The sequence below is a fragment of the Muscardinus avellanarius genome (genome assembly GCF_963383645.1).
Source record: "Muscardinus avellanarius genome assembly, chromosome: 6".
NCBI classification, from domain to species: Eukaryota; Metazoa; Chordata; class Mammalia; order Rodentia; family Gliridae; genus Muscardinus; species Muscardinus avellanarius.
In genome coordinates, this window is record NC_137791.1 from 55,116,905 (window position 1) to 55,139,834 (window position 22,930).

The following is a 22,930-nucleotide window of genomic DNA, read 5'->3' on the forward strand; positions in this document are numbered from 1 at the left end:
GGGAGAATAAGTATAATCAAAATGGCCATTCTTTCAAAAGTAATCTACATATTTAAAATGTTATACTATTAAATTACCAAGGTCATTCTTCACAGACATAGAAAAATCAGTCCATAAATTCATTTATAATGATAAAAAAAAGATTAGCCAAAGTAGTTTTCAGTAAAAAAAGTATTTGGATGGGATCACAGTATCTGACTTCAAACTATATTACAAAGCCTTAGTGTTTTTTATCACTGTTTTTATCATGGTACTGGCATAAAAACAGACACATAGACCAGTGAACCAGAATAGAAGACTCAGAAACAAATCTATATACTTATGGCCAATTGATTTTTGACAAAGGGGGCAAAAACATAAACTAGAAAAGAGATTGCCTGCCTAACAAATGGTGTTGGCAAAACTGGTTAACCATTTGCAGAAAAATAGAAATAAACCCCATTTTCTCACCCTGCACAAGAATCAATTCAAAATGAATCAAAGATTTGGAAATCAGACCAGAGAATTTCCAGCTCCTTCAAGATGGCATAGGTCCAACACTGCAACACATAGGCACAGGTAAAAACTTTCTCAGCAAGACCTTTAAGGCACAAGAAACTAAAAGGCAAATCAATACATGGGATTGCATGACACTGAAGAGCTCTGTATAGCAAAAGAAATTATCAAGAACCTCAATAGAGAGCCAACAGAATGAGAGAAAAATTTTTGCCAACTATTCCTCTGATAGAGGACTAATATCTAGAATATATGAAGAACTCAAGAAACTCACAGCTAAAAAAATAATCCAATCAAAATAGACAAGTGAACTAATTAGACACTTCACAAAAGAAGAAATATAAATGGCCAATAAATCTATGAAAAAATGCTCAACATCATTAGCAATCAGAGAGATTCAAATCAAAACTACCCTGAGATTTCACCTAACTCCAACTATAATGGCAATTATTCAAAACACAAATAACAACAAATGCTGATGAGGATATGGAGAAGTGGGAACTCTAATACATTGTTGGTGGGATTGCAAATTAGTGCAACCACTTTTGAAAACTATGTGAAGGATCCTTAGAAGAATGGAGATGAACCTCTCATATGATCCAGCAATGCCATTTTTGAATATTTACCCAAAAGAGTGGAAACTGAACTACCAAACAAATGAAATATATTATTGAAATATTTATTTACATTTATCATATTTATGAATCAGCTGATTAAAATACAATTTATTAATAGCAATTTTCTTAGTGGATAAAATTGATATTTTCTCTCTAATGGAAGCTTTTCACATAAAGCCTGCCTGCTTTAGGAGAGTATATTTATAATGCTTAATGTTGTCTTCTTCTGAATGTATTTATAATTGTGAAAGATCACGTGTATTCTTCAAGCTGATGCTCTGCCATGAATAAGGCAATGGAGAGGTGGAGGTGGAAAGATAGCCTTGAAATTGTGCCACTCAAGTAAACATTTGAGTAGAGATCTCCAGCACAAAGTGCCCACCATTTTCTAAGAAGTATTATTGGTTTCAACCTGTCCCATGTCCTTCCTTTTCTCTTCCATACTCCTTATAGTTTTAGTGCACAGAAAACCCAGAAAGAAACAACAGACATAGTAGGTGTGGTGGTGCATGCTTATAATCCCAGCATTTGGGAGGCTGAGACAGGAGGATATTGGTTTGCAGCCAGCTTCAGGCACTACTTAGTGAGGTCCTTTGCAACTCAGAGACCCGGTTTCAAAAAATAAAGAATAAAAAAATAGGACTGGAGGTGTAGCTTGGAGATAGAATGCCCCTGTGTTCCATCCCTGGTACCACACACACACACACACACACACACACACACACACACACATACACACACCACAAAAAAAAGAAGCAACAGACATACTCAGAATTAGAGTTCAGTAAATTTTCTTCATGTATGATTAACATAAAAAGTGCCTTCTATATATGAATAATAGTTATAAAATGCAATTTATATTAAAAGGGCAACAAAAAATATAAAATGCCTAAGAAAAATATAACTGAAGACATGCATTAAATGACAACAGTTTACTAATTTGTGGCATAATACTAATTTTTGTAAATTTTCTATTTGCTTATGAGAAGTGTATTTCTGTGCCATTTTTGTGCCTTTCCTACTTTTTGCATAATATATTATTTTCAGGTAAACATCTGTGTTTATTTTTAAATGCCAAGTATATAGTTCAATAAATACTTTGGAGGAAACACAGATATTGATAGTATCATTATCATTGTAAACCTGACCTAAAATTAATCAGAACTGGAATACAACCATCCATGGTGGAGAGAAAGCAAGACAGAAACATGAGAAAAGAAGCTAACTTTTTTTTCAGGTGCATTGCTAATAAAACCTGAATATAAATCCATTGACATATTTCCATTTATTAAGACAAAAATATGGCTTTGAAACAAAGTAAGAACTTTCTTTATACCCTTATTGATCTTTAAATGTGCATAAGTTTTATAGCATCTCAAATCTCACCCAAGCTGTTTACCAGTTTGAAGTTTTAGGAGTCAGAAGAAACCCAGTGAAAAGCAATTATAAAATGGGCCATGTTCAATTCCCATTCCAGTCAAAATTTTTCCACATAGCAATGAATAACTTACTGATTTTGATAATAAGTAATTACTCTAGATAATAAGTTTTAGGCAGCTTAACAAGCCTTGAGGTTTAAAAATTGGTCTACCTTTTAAAGGAGAAGTGAGTAAAGACTGCAGTGACTCCTCTGGCTATCCAAGATAGTTATGTTAAAGTAAGATAAGTAGGAAAAAGGAATTAGGTTTAAGTAGTTTGTGTCAAATTCATAAGATTCCTTTTTTCCATGTATTTCTAGTATAAAAGTATAGCATGTTGCATTTTCCATAGAGAGGGCATGGCAGTATTTTTAGTACAATATACTATCTAGACTTGCCACTTCCTCATACAAAAATAGAGACTTAGCCAAGTACAGTGGTGCATGCCTATAAATCCAGTACTTGTGGGTGTGGGCACTGGTAATTTAGTAAGATTCTGTTTCAAACTAAAAAAATTAAAAAAAAGGGCTGGAATTGTGGGAGTGGTTCAGTGGCAAAACACTTTTTGGCTTTTGCTTTAGCACATGTAGCGCATCTGAGAATGCACACACACACACACACACACACACACACACACACACACACACACCCCAAACACAATAGAGGCTATTTTCTCTCCACTTAAATTTGGTCAGGATTTTGTGACTGCTTTGTCAAATAGAAACAATGCTGTAGAAATTTCAAGGACAGGTGACAAAAATTATTTCCGCTGAAATAATTAAATTTCTTCTGACGACTTCTTCTTCTTCTTCTTCTTCTTCTTCTTCTTCTTCTTCTTCTTCTTCTTCTTCTTCTTCTTCTTCTCTTTCTCTCTCTCTCTCTCTCTCTCTCTCTCTCTCTCTCTCTCTCTCTCTCTCTCTCCTCCCCCCCTCTCTATTTCTCTTTCTCTCTCCTCTCTCTCTCTTTCTCCCCTTACCTCTGGGATCCAGACATACCATGTTGTGATGAATTTCATTAACTATATAGATGACCTGTCCAATATCCCAGCTTAGCTTTCAACTGACTGGCAGTATCAATTTCCAAACATGCAGACATAAACATTCTCAAGCCTTCGTATGACCCACTCCACATGCTTATGAGAGCAGATAAAGGCTATTTCTGCTGAGCCCTATTGAAGCTGCATAGTCAAGAAGAAAATAAATATTTTATGTAGCCAAGATTTGACATGGTTTATTGCATAATATAAAATAATTAAAATGAGAAGATAAGAAATCTTAAATCAAAAACCTTAAATATAAACTTTCCAGTGTTTTTATATGTTACAAATTAATATTTTCCCTTAATTCTGTTAACTTTTGTTTTACATTTGAAGTTATGTTACTTGTATATTTAGGATTATATTCCTAGCAATTAAATTAATGTTTATTTAAGTCAAAATTTTTATTCCCAGTTGATATTTTTGGTACTAGTGATGAAACCCAGGGCCATTCTACTTTCAAGCTACACCCCCATCCCTTTTTATTTTTATTTTTATTTTGAAACAGGGTCTCACCTGGTTGCTGAGGCTGGCCTTGAAACTGTAATTCTCCTGTCTCCATTTATTTGATATTTTCTACAAGCATAACAGTTGTAATCGAGATAGCATTTACCCAGTCTATTTTGCCCATTCTATTTTTTGTGTTTATGATTTAGTTGTGTCTTTTATAAACAAACAGAAAGGATATCATTGGATTTTTAAAAACCAACAATCTGTGATTCCAACTGGTAAATTTAATCCTTTTGTATTTATGGTCATTATCAAAATATTTGTATTAATATACAATTTTTTTCTACTAGCTCCTTATCCAGCTATGTCCACTTTCTCACTCCTTAGTCCTTGTTATCTTTTCTATAATTTTTAATTTAGAAATTGTGCATTCTTTTTCTACTTTTCATATATATATAGACATTTTTAGGTTATATTTGTAGCAAAGTTTAAAATGAATCCATATCATAACCCAATGATTTAACAATACAAGAAATGTTGGGTTTTACCTTCTTCATTTCTTAGTACTTTTCATGTCATTACTTTTCTTGTACTTCCATCTTGTTATTCTAATTCAATAGACTGGTCACACTTTGCCATTGTTTTATGCTTTAAATATTTTGCACATGCAAGCCAATGTTTTGATATTATTTCTTCTTAACTCTCATTAAACTTTCGAGATTTAATTTCCAACTTCCTAACATGGAACTTTTAGAAAATTCTTTTGGTAGAATTTAGAGACATTCTACCTCTGAGCTACACCATCAGCTCCTTGTATTTTTTTTTTTTTTTAATTTTGAAACAGAACAGGCTCTCATTAAGTTTCTGACAGTATTGCTAAATTGCTGACCCTGGCATTGAACCTGTGAGTCTCCTCTCTCAGCCTCTCAAATACTGAAATTACAGATGTAGATTACTGAATTCAGCTTTTAAAAAGTTTTTAATTGATTCTTTTAGTATATTTTCCCTGTTCCTTAATTGTAAAATAACTTTAATTTATCCTTGAGAAATAGTTATGATCAAGATTGTTAATATTAACCAAATGTCCAAGCCATCTTGACCTTACATCTAAGTTACCATGTAGATATAATAATCCATCTAAAACATTTATCTCATCTATATATCTTGCTTCATCAAATTCTAACCCCTAGTCAAGTTCATTTTTTTAATTGCCTACATTATTATAGTACTTTCAGAACTGTTCAACATTGCACATATATGTTGGAGATACTCTTGCATTTGTATGTTGTCAACTACAATGTATCATGTCAAAAAATCACTATAGGAGACCAGAATATGATGTCCCTAAAATATGCCTTTTGGCAAAATAATTATTTTGAATGGGAGGCAATTAAGGCACTGAAACTAGAGGAAATCTCTCCTTTGCCTAAAGGCAGGATACAAATTCTAGACTCTTATTAAGCCAGACATGGTACCTGAAGAATCTGCAAACAAATATTACTCCAAAGTGTCTGAATTTCCTCTCACAAATTTAATTGCCGATAGTTTACTATCCTGAAATACACAAATACACAGAACTTTTTTTTTTTTTGGTCCTGTCATTTTTTGTTGCCATACGTATCACTGAAGAGATATAGAAACTGGATTTCTAAGTTATTTGTTTTAGTTATTCATTTCTTAGTGTTCCTATGTATTCCAAGGGTGATATTCATATTAATAAACTTGTTTGTTTTATTCTTTCTAATCTATCATTTGCTACAGGGGACCCAATTGAGAATTCAGATGGATTTTTTTGTCCCCTTATATCTCTAATTCCTAAGAGTGATTTTAAAAAATGTATAATATTTTTGTAGAAACCCTTTAGTAGCTTAGAATAAAATGCACTTAGGGAAAAATCCCAATGTTTAAATTTGACTTATAAGTTACTGCATAATCAGTTCTTCCAGAATGCCATTGTCAGACTCAAAATGAAAACTGAAATGTTTTAAATATCCCAAGAAAACACACCAATGAAAAACAAATAAAAATGACTCTTGTGTCTTTGATACTACTATTCAATCCACAATCTGATTTCTCATATTTATTTTTATTTCAGACTTGGCCTTAATATATATCATTAATAGTAGAACCATAACAATTTGGATCTTAGAATAAACATAATTATAATGTTCTTGGGGCAGCCTTTATATGTTCATGTTGATGATTCCATTCCTTAGGGCTTCAATAGTTATCACTGTGATTCCTAAAATGTGTCTAATTAATTCAGCTTGAATACTAAAAGATAATATAGTCTATATCTAAAATAGTCTAGCTTCATAACATTATACAGTCCTCAGTTTAATTATTTTTGCCCTAAAGTATCTTTCTTAAACATGATAGGCTTAGTATTGCAATATGTCTTTTTATACTTTTACTGGTACATTATAGTCACATATCATAATGGAGTTCACAGTAATAGTGGCATACATGCACAAGTCCTTAAATTTATTTGGAATAACAAAAAGCCCAGAATAGCTAAAGTAGTTCTCAGCAAAAAAAAAAAAAAAAAAAAAAAAAAAAAAAAAAAAAAACATGCAGGAGGAATTACCATACCTGACTTTAATCTATACTTCAAAACCGTTGTAATAGAAACAGCATGGTACTGAAACAAAAACAGATACATAGACCAATGGAGCAGAATAGAAGACCCAGAAATAAGTCCACACACTTTCAGCCAATTGATTTTTGACCAAGGGGCCAAAAACATACACTGGAAAAAAGCCTGTTCAACAAATTGTGTTGGCAAAACTGGTTAAACATATGCAGAAAATTGGAAATTAATCCCACTTTCTCACCCTGTACAAGAGTCAATTCAAGAAGGATCAAAGACTTGGAAATCAAACAAGAGACCTTGAAGCTCCTTGACAAGGGCATAGGTCTAACACTGCAACACATAGGCACAGAAAAACACGTTCTCAACAAGACCCCAAAGGCACAACAAATTAAAAGGACAATCAATACATGGGATTGCATGAAACTGAAGAGCTTCTGTTCAGCAAAGGAAACTATCAAGAACCTCAATCGAGAGCCAACAGAATGGGAGAAGATTTTTGCCACCTACACCTCTGATAGAGGACTAATATCTAGAATATACAGAGAACTCAAGAAACTCAACACTAAGAAAACAAAGTATCCAATAACAAAATGGGCAAGCGAGCTAAATAGACACTTCACGAAAGAAGAAATTCAAATTGCCAATAAATACATGAAAAAATGCTCAACATCATTGGCAATCAGAGAGGTGCAAATCAAAACTACCCTGAGATTTCACCTAATTCCAACTAGAATGGCAATCATTCAAAACACAAACAACAACAGATGCTATCGAGGATGTGGAGAAGTGGGAACTCTAAAACACTGTTGGTGGGATTGCAAATTAGTGCAACCACTTTGGAAAACAGTATGGAGAATGCTCAGAAGAATGGAACAAATCTACTGTTTGATCCAGCAATACCACTTCTGAGTATCTACCCAAAAGATGAGTGAAATAAATGACGCATCTCTAAGACTGAGGTTCTCAAAACTCAAAGTATATTCAACTTCATGATTACTTTAAAATTTATCATCAAATTTCTCTCTTATTGAATGCTATTGAATTTTTTTACCTGGTTTTGCTGTGGTCCTCTTCTTTTATCACGTGACTATTCCAATTTTGTAACTACCCATTTCCTAGTGGAGCTAATATTTTTAAGTTGGTCACATTCTTTTTTAAATTTTATTTATTTATTTTTATTTTTATGTGGATCATATTGAAATTGGCATACATTCAGGATGTGCTTGGTGCCCTCTCCCCTTCCACTTCCCTTCTCCCTCAAAATGAGTGTCCAGGTTAACCACACTACATTCAAACTTTTATACATATTCAGATATAGCTCCTCCATTAATCAACCTCAGCCTTCTTTGTCTCCTATCCTTCCATTTCAGCTATGCTGAGGTTTCCCCTCAATTATCTGGAGTCCCTCTGGTATTCCTAATAGTCCCTAATTTGGGCATATTAGAGTCACTTTCTAATATTTGTGCAGCATTCTTTGGGCATAAATTGGAACAATATGGCCTGAATTCATCTGCTCATGAGAATTACTTAACACTAATTAAGTAATTATAAACATAAACTAGTATTTTAAATAGTAATTCCAATTTCCTTTTCTGGAAAATATGTTTAGCAGACACATCAGTACCCAAGTCATATCCATTCAGCACTCACTACCCTAGCCCACATTTACTATATAAGTACTGTATGTAGAAGCTCATTTTGGGGGAGATGGTTAAGATGGCAGCAGCCGCGGTCACACTGGCAATTGCGGCTGCTATTAAGGATAAGCTTTCCTCGGGGAAACCCTGGACACCAGATTTCGGTTTAATATCGGATTGGGACTACTTAAGGAGACACTTCCAGCCTCAACTTCCTGTATAGAATACAGGAGAGAGTGGATAATTGTGGAATTAGAAGCAAGATTACAATGATGTGCCTGCCACGCAAGAAAAGTGATTTTTGGAAGATCATCCCAGAAGGGATTAGAGAAAAGACTACTTCAGCCACACATGCTGGGGACTCTTAACATCATACCTTGTAAGAAAAATCACCCGGGCATGGTGGAGGGAGCTGAGCAGCACCGGACGAGGAGCCCAGCCACACATCCCGGGAACGCAGCACGCCTGGCTGCCGCACTCCTCTATGCTGCGCCAGGGGCTGCAGTGCGCACAGAACAGCAGATCCTGCTCTATGAGGTGAAGCTGTGGGCCTCTGCTTTTGGAAGGGAGATGAAATTCATTGCTGCTGAGTGCTTGATCTCACAACCTCTTCAAAAAAAAAAATGTTGGAGAGGAGCCAAGATGGCGTCGTCATCAGCCAGGACTCAGGAGATGCATACAAACTCTATCCTATTTACCTGAAACTTTTGGGGAAAAAAATCCCCACGAAGGGAGACTGCCCCTGCCACACAGGCTTAAGAATTCTGGACATCATATCAGGTAAGGAAGGAGCTCAGCAGAGAACCAGGCAGAAGGCAGCCGCGTGAAGGCACCCATGGCGCAGTGGTGCCAGTGGAGAGGCGGAGTGGTGGTGCACTGGCAGGGCGGCGCCAGTGTCGGGAGCCAGTGAGGCCTGGATCAGAGCCTGCCATGATGCAAGGCCAGTGCTGGGGCCCATGAGGCCAGGATTGGAGCCTGCTTAGGGGTTAGGCCGGTGCTGGGGACAGGAAGGCCGAGATCGGAGCCCGCCATGAGGCAAGGCTGGTGCTGCGGCCTCCAAGGCTGGGATCGGAGTCTGCGGAGGGGTTAGGCCAGTGCAGGGACCAGCAAGGACAGGATCGAGGCCTGCCATGAGGCAAGGTGGGTGCTGGAGCCAGCAAGGCTGGGATCAGAGTCTCCCGGGTGGCCAGGCCAGTGCCGGGGCCTTCAAGAGTGGGGTCGGTACTTGCAATGAAGCATACACAGAGAAATATCACAGAAAATTAAAAAAAAAAACAGATGCTTTTCCTAATATGCAAAAAAACTAGGAAGAAATAGGTAATAGGAGGAGATCTAGTTGTAGAAAGGGCCCTATAGAGGAGCAATTAAGGTGACTAATCAGAAGGGATGGGATGGGGGAGGATGAAATCTCTTTAAAACTCATGATGTACGTAAACAAATATATCAGTGTTAATCACCAAATCAAGCCATGATCAAGGGAGGGGGAGGGAATGGGATGGGGATTGAATAAAGGCTAATTGGATGATGTGTACTTGTATATCCTCGCAAGTCTTGTATTCCATTGTGATGTATGACTACAATGCACCAATAAAAATATATATTAAAAAAAGAAGTTCATTTTGGTTATACAGTTCAGACCAGAAGTTCTGAAGACATTAATATTTCTTAGAACACTGCATTCCCAATGAATAATGGGAGTAGATTTTCCTTGCCCATTAGGTGAAGTAACCACAGCAGGCATTTTATAATAATATGCAATGATATTGAAGCTCAGCTGTCTAATAATATCTTAATATGGTAATATCTTATTATAATGGTAAGTTGTACAGTAATGCAATAATGCACACTTTGTTGCCTCCTTTTCCTCTTTTCTTCCCTCTGTTTCATTTCTATGTTTCCCTACTACTGTTCCTTAGGAGCACCTACCAATTATACAAATGACACTCAGATAAATGCATCAAGAATTTTTACTGGGCATGGTGGCACACGCTTTCAATCCCAGCATTTGGGAGGCTGAGACAGGAGGATTGAAGTTCCCAGCCGGCCTCTGCTAGTGCATTTTTTTTGCAACTCAGTATGATCCTGTTTCAAAATAAAGAATAAAAAATAGGGCTGGGTGTGTAGCTTGGAGCTAGAATGCTGGGGTTCCATCCCCTGTACTGCAAAACACAAAACAACCAAAAAAAGGACTTTTCTTCAGGGAATTCCAACCTAAGAAAGTTTAATTCTATAGATTTTGAATGGGATAAGATATATTTGTATATAACAAGCATCTCATGATTTTCTTTTCTTTTCTTTTTGAAACAGGGTCTTACTAAGTTGCTGAGGCTGGCTTTGACCAAAGCAAAAAGGAATGTATTTATGATCAGAGAACCAGTATCATTAAGAAGCTCAGTTTGGCCGGGCGTGGTGGCACACGCTTGTAATCCCCGTGCTTGGGATGCAGAGACAGGAGGATCACGCAGGTTCGAAGCCAGCTGCGCTGGCTTAAGAGACCCTGTTTCCAAAAATAAAAAAAAATGTATAAAATAGGTCTGGGAGTAGCCCGGAGGTAGAAGGGCTTCCAGGAGCCCCAGTACCACACACACACACACACAAAAAAAAAAAAAAAAAAAAAGAAGAAGCTCAGTTTGTCTCTTTTCTTCTAGGCCAAGGCCTATGGTAATTTATGCCATTAAAGGCTGAATTCTCTGATGACAAAACTTTGAATAATAGAAGACAGGTGTGGAGGCTTGACCAACAGAATCCAGGTGGATGTAATTATTGTAATTATTGGCATAGCCATGGTTAGAGAAGGAAAGGGCTGTTTTGAAACACAGAGAGCTATGGAAATGGTTAATAGGACATGACTTTTTTAAGATCAACAAGACAGATGGTATCCAAAACAGTATGACTCAATATAATAACCAAAAGAATCAAAGGTGATGATCAGGAAGTTGAGAACAGTTTTCCTAATAAAGTTTCATGATGTCTTTTCAGTTTTAGGATAAGAACCAATTGCTTCATCATGTCACATACCACTCCATCCAGAAGGTTCTAGCCTGAAACAATGATGGACTGTTGAAGGAACTGTAAAAGTACCAGCATATAGATAATACCTTAAAGTTGTGGGGTGCCATCCCTCAGTATTCCATATATACTGAAAGCACTGTCTCCAATCAGCAGGATATATAAGCTCAGGACCCAAAGGGTGGAAGCAGGAGTGGCTTTCCCTTCCATCACCACCTGTAACTCTCTCAGGAAATTTCTCTTTATTGTTTCATCAACTTTTGTCTTCTTTGAGTTAAAGTTTCTGTTTCCCAAAAGGAGACTGCCTTTTGTGCCAAGCGTACAGCAAATTTCCCATTGAGCTATGTAAGTTATGGGTCTTACTTGAGAATCTGAGGCTCCTTAAGCCAAAAGACTAGAGAGTAAGGGAGAAAGTTAACATCTTCCATGGGTAGTTGACTCTAATAATCAGGCCATTATCACACAAGAAGGCAAGGGGGAAAGCGTTTGGCACCAGGCAATTCACGTTGATACCTATTGCTGTTTCCCTTGCTCATTGTTGATAATGAATAGATTACTGCATACATAAATCAGGGCCGAAGAAGGCCTACTCATATCCCATCAGAGTCAGTGTCATGAGCATATTACTTAGTTACTAAGCACCCTAAGATACTGAAGTGCTAGATAAAGGTAGTAAAATCTAGAATGTAGTATATGAGGAAGCTCAGGAATATCAGGTCAGGAATGTCAGGTGTAGTTTCTGAAACCAAGTGCAGCAGTGGGGCTGTAGTATGTCCCACCAACCTTCCATTTTAAGGTTTCCTAAGAAATATAGGTATACTAGAGTTCTACAGTATCTGTTGTAATAGTTTATACATAAAACTAGATTTGAGAGCTATAAGAACTGTATTACAGCAGATGCTATAATATTGTTTATGTTCTCTCTAGACCTGAAGACTGAATCTTCCATCTTTCTGCCAGCTGCCAGAACTCTTTGAAAATTGTCCTCTTTTCCTAGAATTGCATTGAATGGATGAGTCTGTATAAAATTATAAATACTCAGTCCTGTTGCTGTAGCTCTGAAGGTAATCCTAGGTCCAGAGTTTCCTTTAGGACAGATGTAGAGTTCATCCTTTCCCCTTTCTCACTATTTTTCCTTTTTTTTTTTGTCATATATGCTGAGCCCCAGAATGCCCTCAGTAAATTTTCTGAATGCCAATCTCCATCTATGTTTAAGGATTTCCTTTCTTGGAAACTCAACACCCTCAAATTCTCTTTCACTTTTAGACAATGTCAGGTTGAATTAGTTTCCTGCTTTAAAAATGTGCCACAATAATCTTCTAATTCATAACTTTTGCTCAGAATGGCTAGCTTTATTTCTTGCTTTTTCTTTTGTGTTAGTCCAAAGCACACCTCACTGACAAGGCACAAAGATATTTGTATGCTTCTATTATCTACAGGGTCATTTGTATCCCTCCTTGCCATTTTACATGGGAATATATTTTCAAGTTAATGATGTGCTTTTCTGAATGATATGAAAATAACTTCTTAAACTTTGTGATTATGTTTTAAATTTTTCTAGAGTTCCATAATGAATCTTGTGTAAAACTAGGCAAATTGTAAAAGAAAAGAAGTATTTAATTCATAAATTATCCAAATGAATTTAATCTAGACTTTTCCTCTTCCCCTGTAGCTCATTGTTACATTTGAGTCTTGCCTTTAGATATATGCTCCCCCTCCAAACTATTCTCCCCATTACCCATCTCCATAATAAATTAATAATCAATTTCTGGTAGAAAGAACCTTCTACATAGGCCTTTCAATAATTTTTCACATTTAAATTATCATATGAATGAAAAATGATTATAATTAAGTTAAATTTACCTAGACCTTGAATCCGGATTAATATATCTTTTTTAAAACCTCTATATCCACTTTAATACACCTTACCCCTCTATCAATTCTCCAAGGTACTATATATATCAATGATACTCATTGATAATGATACTCATGTATGCCATTGGGATAGAAGATCTGATTTACTACTAAGGTGAATGGTAAATCAGAAAGAAGCAGGGTTTATTCAGCTCCTGGGTTAAAGCATGTTCTAGCTCCACATGAAACTGGAAATACCCTTGTTCTCTATTCTAGACTTCTTCATAATCAAGAATAGTGGTCTTGCCCTAAGCTTTAATCAGTACCTAAAGGGCCTGATATTTTATGAGTGCCTGCCAACTCCTTTTCTCTAGACCTAAATTCTCCTTGACTTACCTCAGCCCCATGACAGAAAATTCTTCTCTTCATAGACACACTGCCTGACACTGAACAGCACCTAAACCTTATTTCAGGATTGATTTTCTGCTTAATCTCTCTACATTGCTATATGTCAGAATGTAGATGAGGAGGATTGGTATGCAACGTTGCCCAAGTTTATACTCCTTGGCGCAGAGATTCAAAAGCAGCCTCACTCTCTTATGCTCTTTCTTTCCTCCTGATTTTGTGTATGGGTAGACAAAACTTCAGCAAATATTACTTTCTCAGCTCCATTGTGGATGCCACTGCATTGATTTCTATGGGCTTTGGCCTTTCCTAGTGTATTAGTTTGCTAGTGATAGAAGCCCAAAACTGGCTGCCTTAACAAACAAAAACTTAGTTTTGTTTATTCTCACAATTCTGGGGGTTAGAAATTTCAGTCAAGATTTTGCCTCATGTCATTTCTTCTAAGGCCTCTCCCTTTGGCCTGTGGATGGTTGCCATTTGCTCTGTCCTCATGTGGTCTTTTCTGTGTAGGTACACCCCTGGTATCTTTTTTTGTGTCCTAATCTCCTTTCCTTAGAAAGAATGTTTGGATTAGTGCTCATCCTAAAGGCTTCCATTGTATTTATTTATTTATTTATTTATTTATTTATTTATTTACTTATTGTGGTACTGAGGGTGGAACCCAGGGACTTTTATACCTCCAGGAAATACTCTCAGACCTATTTTATACTTAATTTTGAAAAAATTCTCACTAAGTTGCTGAGATCTTCACTCAGTAGCAGAGGCTGGCTTCGAACCTGTGCGATCCTCCTGTCTCAGCCCCCAAGTGCTGGGATTACAAGCGTGCACCACCATGCCTGGCTTAATTTTCTCTTTAAAATTTATCCAAATTTTGTTACATTCTGAGGTTATGTGAGTTAGGGTATTGACATGAGATTTTTTTTGTTGTTGTTGGTTGTTGTTTTTTGCTTGTGTTTTTTCTTAATTTTTTTACTAGGGGTTGGACTCAGAGACATTCTACTTCTAAGCTACATCCCCAGCTCTTTTTAGTCTTTAGTTTAAAACACAGTTTTGTTAAGTTGCTGAGGGCATCACTAAATTGCTAAGGTTGGCCTTGAACCTGTGATTCTTTTGTCTCAGCCTCCCAAGTATTGAGATAACAGGCATGTACCACTATGCCTGGCTGATGACATAGGGTTTTTGAGAGGACCTGGTTCAGCTATGATGCTCAGCATGCACCCTACTCTGTGTATCTCAGGTTTTAGCAGTTCTCACCTGCAAGTCATCCCACTAGATAACAATTAATCTCTTCCAAAGCAGACTGTCACTACAAAAATCCAAAATAAATAGCTTCCCAAATGCTTTGGGAGAATTGTTCATTTCAGTTGAATATTATTCTTGTAAATACATTAGATTAATTTGAAAGCCTCCATTCTGATTTGTCAAATACAAGCTGTTAACAATTTAAAAATACAAAACTCACACCCTTCAGATCATAACTAGTTCCATACAGTCCAAGGGAATATATATATATATATATATATATATATATATATATATATATATTTCAGACAGTAAACTCTTAACTGTTTAAATTTGTAGCTTTGATCACTTCCTCTTTACTCATTTCAAAATCTTTATTCATTCTTACTATGCTATGTCTAGGATATTATGCTTTTCCATATGAGAAAAAATTGGCTATATAGTCAAATTATGCATAAGAGATTTCTAACAACATAATGAGAATTTGAGAGACCATAGAGATCCTGAAGATTTAAACATATTAGTCTCAAATAGCATATGCTTATACATTCTTTCACAAGTTTATCAAATCTATGGCTGAATTGTAATCCTAGAGTATTCAGATACCCAGACATAGGTAAGGTTATAATAATATGAAGCCACAAAAGAATCTATAAAGATTGTCTCTTTCTTACAATGCTAAGAGAAGTACCAACCAGGATTTGTGCTACTTTATTGCTGTTCAGAGACAGACTATCCCGATGGTAAATTTTAGATGATAGATTTGTCAGGAAATTAAAATACCCAGGAGTGGATATCAAAAGGCTATTTGAAGGATCCCCATTATTGATATCAAGAAGAGAAAACTTGCAATGATATATAATTTTAATTGGACTTTGTTATGACAGGCTGACCGCTTGTCGATGGCTATCCTAAGAAAAAATAACATGATGGGCTGTAAAATTTGCTATATGTCTTCTCAGGTTGCTTAGAACAGTTGTGACAGTTTTTAATTTGTTTAAAATGCCCTTTGTCCTGAGCTTTCACTTGAAAAAAATTATTTGACAAAGAAGTAATGGAGGGTCTGTCTAGCCAGTGTGAAATTGTCTAACGAGGAAACTACACCAGATTTTATTTGAGCAATGAAAACAGACCTGAGTCTGTGTACTGTAAAAGTATGTTTTCTTATTTCACATTTTAGTATGTGTCAGATAGAGGAAATACTTTAAAATTTCTCTTCCCAAACTTGTTATTTCAAGATTGAAGACCAAAGATGGAATTCTGTTAAATAAAACACTGAATTTACATTGATAACATTGATTTTACTGAGGCCCTAGCAATGCTTAACCCTGGTGAATTTAATTAATTAATTATTTCTCTGGCAGTTGCTAGAGAACAGAGATGGTTTTTCAGACTTCATGTCCATTGTTTTCGACCCTCAAGAATCTGTCCCTTGTATAATTTTTTGAAAAATACTATTTTTGCCAACAATTTCAGATAGGGCCCATTTATCATGAAAAAGAAAACTGAAAGATTTGATGATGCTTATTTCTCATTCCTGTATCACTCATAAAGACATCATCTGTGACTTAGTCCTTAGAAAACTCAAGTTAAAATGAGTCTTGCTTTCCTTTTCAAATATAAACTTGTCCAACTCTTAAAAAGTTACTAATAATCACATCTGAATTTTAATTTAGTTTACATTTTCTAGATATAGCTATAAGTGAAAGATAAGAAGGTGTTTATTACCCTAAGATAGTCTACCTGAAATCATGCATGAGTCCATTAATGGAAGCTCAGAGATTCTAATTATGGGTTTGATCATCACATGTGTTTTCTTTTCATTTCAACATTCTGTTATTGAACACCTGTGCTGAGGTCAAAACTGTGCAATGGTTTTAAGAGATGCAAAAAGGATGTGACAGTATTTTTAAATGAAGATATTAAAAGCTTTATAGAGAAATAACAAATGTACAAATGGAATGGTACTAAAATAATATGAGAGCCTGCCTATCTAAAACCACACTTTACAGAATGTTATAGCCCCCGAAAAGGATGGTGTCAACAAAAGCAGAGTGAATAGCAAAACTTCAAAGAAGTGCTGACTTGTAAATTGTGTATGTTAGGCCTGAATTCTTATAAAACATGAAAATATACAGTAGAAACCTGAAAGCTCTGCAGCAAAAATCTGTCATTGGAAAATTCATAAATAACCCAAAGAAGTCTGATAAATCTCTTAAACTCTATCTTAAACACCTGTGATGGGGTGGGTATGATATATGGTATGAAATATATGACGTGATATAATATAGAAGATACATTAATACTCCTGTCTTTGTTTCTGACATCTAGACTCCAAGATTGATGGAAATTATTTTCTCACAAACCATTCAGGTTATGTTACAAAAATAACAATATACATATTATTATTACTGTGCACAGGTATTCATTAAAAATATGCTTACTTTCAAGTATTTCACAATTGTGTAAGGAGAGGCAAACATTCACATACATGTTAAAGTTCTCTGTATATAAAGACAAAGACATGATTATTTTAATATGATTTTATTGGTGCATTGCAATCTCACAGCATAATGTAATTCAGATAGGGACATAAATGCACACAGCACTTAGTGAGCTTCCCCCCGGCTCCCTCCCCACCCACTGCCCTTCCCTACAGGATATTGAAATTGGCATTGGTTATTTCACATGAGTACACAATGTCAATGGAAGTGTTTCCTACATTAATTCTCCCCCACCCTCATCCACCACCTTCTCCCCACCCTGAATCACCTCTTTTGCTCCACTGGGATTTATCCTCCATTATCCAGATTCCTTCCCATGTCTTGATTACTCCCTATCTTCTGTATATGAGAAAAAAACATATGACCCTTTACTTTTTTGTGACTGGCCAATCTCACTTAACATAATGTTTTCTAGGTTCATCTACACTTCTTACAATAATATTAATTTTTTTTAATGTGACTGGCCAATCTCACTTAACATAATGTTTTCTAGGTTCATCTACACTTCTTACAATAATATTAATTTTTTTTAATGTGACTGGCCAATCTCACTTAACATAATGTTTTCGAGGTTCATCTACACTTCTTACAATAATATTAATTTTTTTTAATGTAAGACATGGGCCAGTATAGAAGTGCCAGTCTTTCTGGGGTAGGGTATAAATGCTTCATTGGAAGATGTTATCTAAAATTAGAATTTAAACCAAGGAATACAATTGTATAAGATACACTGAAACTAAAAGGATGATATAGGCAAGATAAAGGAAAAGATAAAGGAAAAGACACAGGCTCGAATAAAGGCAGAGAGCCAAGCAATACTTATAATGTTAAAAGAACTAGTTATTTGGTTTTAGAATTTGGGAAATAAGTAGGAGAGTAGTGCTGAGAAGTCAGAGACCAGATCATTTATTAAGAGTCACAGCTTCATTCCTGAGGTCACAGAGATCCATGGAAGTACTTAACCCAGGAAGAAGCATGGACATGTTTACTTGTTGGGAACATCATTCTGCCTGCAGTGAAGGAAAAGATTAAATACAGTCCAGTCTAAAGTCAGAAAACCCAACTCGGTATCTATTGCAAGAATCCAAGTAAGAGATAATAAGGGCTTGAATCTGGTCACAGTGGTTATGGACAGGAAAGGATATATAAGAGACTTATTTAGGAAATCAAATTGACAGGACTTGATTAATTAGAAATTATAATAATGAAGGTGGTAATGATCACAGTAGTAACTAATATTTATTAAATACATATTATACACCAGACTCATATGAATGATTTTATGTTAACATTAAAGCAAAGTGAGAGACACTTGTAATGCCCCTAAAACTTGTTTCCCATTAATGTGTCTTAGCTTACTCACTAGGGCCACATTTTACCCAAAAGTTTAGGCCAATGTTCTCACTCTTGAATATCTTCCCCTTCCATTTATGTACAACCCACCAAAGAATATGATAACTCCTCACTACTTCCATGGCAGCAACAATGGCCGAATCCACTGTCATCTCTCTAAGAATTACTTATTCACTAACCAATTGACTTTCCTGGTGATGTAGGCAGGGTTTAGATTTGTCTTGTTCTTTATTATATTCCTAGGGCTGAGAGCAGTGTCCCACATACTATGAGTGTGTAATACTTGCTGACTAAATGTGAATAAATCAATGAATACTCTTTTATCAGTGAAGAAACTAAGGTTCAGAGAAGTAAGTAACTCTCCTAAGTTTATGCTGCTACTAGGTGTCAGGAACAGGGTTTCAAACCCAGCAGTGTCATCACAGAACAAGAATGTTTAAAGACCAAGTAACTCTTAAGAGGAATCTCCAGCTCAGAAAAGGAGGTAGTAAAAAAAAAAGATAAAATCTTTTTCCTATATATTTTAGTTGAAAATTTCCTATATATTTTAGTTGAAAATTTAAAACTCGATGTGAGTTCATCAAAAGTGCATATTCACTGTGGCAAAATGGAAGAGGATTGAAGATGAAGTTGGTCATTGTGGTATTCTGGGAGGATAATAACTTGGAGAAAGTGTTTCTTTATATAAATCTGGACTGTGTGGTCATATAGGTGAGCCTCTTCTCCAAACATATAAAATGGATATTTATAATAATTCTTACCTTAGATATTATGAGACTAGATGAGCTATTCTACATAAAATAATTCATTAAACATTATTAAAGGGATGGGATTTTTTATTGTAAAGAGATGATCTTGTCTAGATATATACCATGATAGTGGGTGACTGCTTATCATCTATTAGATTTTTCTAATGTGCAATATAGTCTATATATATATGTGTGTGTGTGTGTGTGTGTGTGTGTGTGTGTGTGTGTTAGATGGCTGAATAACACTTGCTTAGATGCTTTTGGCTCTTGCAAACTCAGCGGGTCCCCTAAGGAACTACATCCATACTGTGGAAATTTGGCTCAATATGTGCTAACTAGGTGATGTAATTGACCTTCTGTCTTACATTGTGTAATTGCAGTCTTTGTATGGGGACTTGCTAAGAGCGAGATTCACAAAGAAGTTCAGACTGACCCTTTTTTGCTTTTTTCCCCCACTTTATTGAATTCACTGCAAATTGTTTTGGCTAGATAATTTAACCAAGCTGAGAAAGACCCTCTTATGTATACAAAAGACACAAAAAGTAAAGTGGTGTCTCTAGAATTGTTCAATGTTTATTCAAATCAGTTTTTTTTTTTAAAGGACTTGTTTCATAAGAAGTAAAGGGAACGTTTCAAAGCTTAGCCTGGCTATTACAGGGAACATGTTTTCTGTCTCTTCTTGTAGAAACGCATGCATCTTATCCTCAATGGCTGCCAGCCTTCTTGTCAGACCAATTACTTTAAAACAATTGTTTCATTTGGAATAGATGCCGCAGACCAAGTGATTGTCCCTTGTCAGTGACACATTCAATTAAAATAGTTCGGAATAGGAATTCTGGAGGGCTTACTGTGCCTTGTCCAATCTTATCAGTCAACAAAGAACAACCTCAGAGACTTCAGCACTGACTGGTTCCACTGTCAGGTGGTTTGAACATGTTGCACCTTCCCAGGGTTCCTCAGAGTCTTTCGTCCTGTGCCTTTTACAGCCAATGACAGGCGCCATCTCAGCAGTGTCTGGGTCCACAATGCCAAGAAAGCTTATGGCAGTAAATAAGATGGCAGCTGTGACAGTCCTGACAGCTGGCTAGAGCTCAGGGTGGCGGACTGAACCGGACTGTGAGCAGTTGGAGTAGCAGTGAGGTATGACCACCATTACTGGTTGGCAGATGTCAGTTTCCACACTACTAGTTCCAACATGATGTGACGGACACACTCACATCATTACACAGGCAGGCAGAACTTTAAACAAACTCTGGGAACCAAGCAGGTTCTACACCTTCTTTGGAGTGCAAGCAAATTTAAACATTCCCAATAGCACAAACATTCTTCTCCTTTGTAGCACTGGTAAAATTTGAGAATATTATGAAATCTCAGTAGGAGAGCATTGACTCTTCCACATTAGAGCTGGAATCAGGAATAAAACTGATTAAAAAAAAAGTTTTTCTGTGCTGGCACTACTTTATAATAACTACTCTACATTCACACTTATAAAGCTAAGGATTCCTTTGTGTAAAAATTGTATGTGTTCATATATTTTCCCATACTTTCTTTTCTTAGACAACTTCCCATATCTCTGCCTTGTGATTATCTTTTTTATTTTATGAATAGCTGATGGTAAAATTACCTCCGTTCCACATAGGTAAAATGGGAAAAAAACAGTTATATTAAATAACGTACACTGTTATGTACAGGGCAAGATGGATTTGTATGGTCTGGTCAATTCTGTACAGAGCAGATTTTTGGTAGTTGAGCAGAATACATGTCTGGAAATTCCCTATGGATCGAAAGTTGGAATCTGTCATCAAAGATCTGGCTGTGAGTAGTGACAGAACTGAATCTACTCACAGAAAGAAGTCAGCAAAACAAAATTGGCACAAACTGATGACACTGCTTTCACACTCAGTTCTTTAAGAGATTTGAGGTCAGTTCACCTAAAACCAATTCTCTTAATGTCCAATCTCTGGAAATTCCCATTAGCATAAGAGGCATATTCCTAATAAAAAAATTGTCATCGATATATCATTTATATATAAAATATGCTACTCTAAGCATTTTTGAGATAGGTTGTTTTGGGTTTTTAAGTGTATTTTACAATACATTAAACATTCAGTCAAATGGATGAGATGCCTTGAAACACTCAAAAATAGGCAAAACAGTCATTATGAAAGTTTACAAAGATGCCTCTGAGCCAACACTATTTTAGCACAGATTAAAAGCATATTTGATAAATGAGCATTTTAGATGAATATGTCATTAGGCAAATTGATAATTATGCCGATAGATTTTAAGTAAATTAGCTTAAGGCAATTTGACATTCTCTTCCTAAAGGTGCCTTCACACTCTGAAATTCTAGGACTCCTGATGTACACAATAAACTCACTGCCTAGGCAAAGATTTACTAAGAAGAGTAGCAGCTTTTGCTTGGCTCTATCTCCAAGTGAAGCCAAAATTTCTAACATAAAGCAATAATAAGAAATGATAACTGAAATAATCGATCACTTGCTGGGGGCCGAGTATAGATCTATGCACTTTGTTTATTCAGTGAATATATATGGATAGCTCCTATATGCTGTTCTGAATCAACTCTTGTAATGCTCACACTGACCTTGTGGATCATCCCTAAATATAGCTGGAGACAGAACTGGGAAGTGAAGCAAAGAGAAGTTAAATAATTGCCTAATTAAGTGGTAGAGGTGGGCTTTGAACCCGGGCAGCTTGGGTCAGTGCTTTCCTGCACCAGCAGACAGTCTCTGCTGCTAAGTCATTAACTACGTCACTATAGGTGATTTTTCAAGTGGGTTGAATCACAAGGGCAGGTTGCGGGGATGAAGATGATAGCCCCTGAATAGTTAAAAAGCTTAAGGGCTAGCTATGCCTTCTCAGTGATAGCATTACTGGAAGACCAGAAATCATTTCTTGAGAAGGGTTCAGATTTTCTCTGAGTGTGCCTAAGAATCTGCAGGTGCTAAGACTGAGAAGAACCTCACTATCAAAAGAAGAGAGTAATGAGTGAAAGTTCTAGACAAATACTCTGAACCGAGTATCAATAAGACATGCTGGAAATGTTTGTTTATTTTCTCTCCTGACTGGTTGATGCCCAACTCTATTTCCTTACCTCTTTACCTCAATATTTCTGTAATATATGGAAGTGGAATGTTTGGAGGATGTAAATTAAAGAAGGGCTTTCTTTTTCTAGTGCTATGAGTAATGTGCCACCAGCAGAAGCTAGTGAGAGGGATTATTTCCATGATTTTTGTGCCATTGAACAGAAAAATGACCAGAAACAGCAGGAATCATTTACGTAGATGCAGTATCCAGCACTTGGTGCTCAGCATCAGACACTCTTTTTTTTTTTTTTTGTATTGGGGATGGAACCCAGGGGCATTCTACCTCCGAGCTGCACCTCTGGTCCTATTACTTAGTCTTTATTTTGAAACAGTGTCTCACTGAGTGGCTAAGGGCCTCACTAAGTAGGTGAGGCTGTCTGAGAACCACGATCCTCTGGCCTCTGCTTCCCGAATGCTGGGTTTACAAGCGTGCACCACCAGGTCTGGCTACACCATTCTTG